Source organism: Ctenopharyngodon idella, chromosome 7 (genome assembly GCF_019924925.1).
Source record: "Ctenopharyngodon idella isolate HZGC_01 chromosome 7, HZGC01, whole genome shotgun sequence".
Taxonomy (NCBI): domain Eukaryota; kingdom Metazoa; phylum Chordata; class Actinopteri; order Cypriniformes; family Xenocyprididae; genus Ctenopharyngodon; species Ctenopharyngodon idella.
Window position 1 is genome coordinate 33567582 of NC_067226.1, and position 1731 is coordinate 33569312.

Sequence of the window (1731 nt, forward strand, 5' to 3'; positions counted from 1 at the left end):
AGACAAAACTCCAGAGTAAATTAAAGTGAATGATCACAGCACAGAACACTAACTATTGTCAAGAGAAAAATTGAAAATCTAGTATGTGTGTGGGTTTCCCGGGGGACCTTGAAAATTTCATTTAAACTAGGCTGTTTAAAGGAATGGGAGTGTTTGTGTTGGTGTGCAGTTAAAAAAATGACATATTAAGAGGTTTGGCATCATCTCATATCTTTTGATTGTGACGTTGCAACTTGGATAAACATGATAAATTAGATTTAAGAGCTACAGCAGAGGGAAAGGTTATGAGTGAATAGCTAACGAAAATATGTTCTAAGAACATTTTGATAACGTTACCATTAAGTTGCAAAAAAGTTATTTCTGAATGTTCAAAACATCCAGTTTTTTTTTTTTTTTTTACATTTTTCCCTGGTTCTCGAATGTAACATTTAATTTATCATTTTGCAAACATTATGGAAATGTACTTTTGAATGTTCTCTGAACATTCGGAAACAACATTAGCCGAACATCCAACTAAAGCGTTTCAGTTAAAAAAGTTCCATGAGCGATGTATAAATGTTTTTGTGCTAACGTTTTGAGAACAATAATAAAGACCAAATAACTCTCACCGAATGTTCTATTAACATTACTGTAAGAACATTTGTTCATAACCAGAACGTTAGCTTAAATCCTGAGAACGTTCCCTGTTAGCTGGGTAATGACTTAAACATATGAATGTCTTAAAGGGGTCATGAACTGCATTACTTTATTATTTTATATTGTTTCCTGGGGTGCACTTATAATGTTACTGTGACTTTTACATCAATAATTGTCATAATTTAGAAATAAAAGGCATTTTTCCTACCTTGATTTTAGCCCTCTGATTTGAACCACTGTTTTAAGGGGCATGTCTGCTGTGAGACTTCAGTGTAAACACCCACTGCTGTGATTAGCTGACACCTTTGCATATGAAATAGCTAAGTATTACTCTCTCGAAAACTTTTAGCACGTTTTTACTATTACAGCTCTCAAGGTTTACTAATCGTGAAAAGTGTTGATTATAGCATTATATTTAGATGGTGGCATGAAAGGTTGCAGTGATGAACATTGTAGCCGATCACAGACATGTTGTAGAGCTCATGAAAGCAGTGATCTTGTCATTGTAACTCGATTTCTGCATACTAACGAATGCTTTCATCATAACGAACAGTGCAAACACAATGTAAATAAGAGATTTGTTGAATATAACGGGAGTTTTGGCGAGAGTCACTGATAACCTCATTTGATTGACAGCTCCAGCGATTGTAAAGGGAGCGTTCTTTGATCGCTTTCTATATATAATTTAATCACAGTTCAAATAACAGATTATTTTCATCCTACTAAGAGAAACAATGTGAAGTTGATCGTTTAGTCACTGGTTTGATTTACTGACAATAAACGATTGACAAACATCTGACTGTAGGCCTACATGAATCATTACATATCAGAAGTCACTGGTGAGTTTGGTTAGACATGTATATACATAATCCGTACATATCAAGCGATCTGTAGCAAAGCAATATAGTGACACTCAGATAAGTGTGTTGCGTGTCTGATCCAATATAGAAGGCACAGCATCGTTTTTTTAATTTCATGCTCTCTGCAAATCCAATGCAGCTATTGTGTTTTTCCACAACATGACACTGCACAACATTTTGCACTCTTCAAAGGCATGTTCATCGCTTAGTTGCTCAATCCACTGTTAGCGTCACA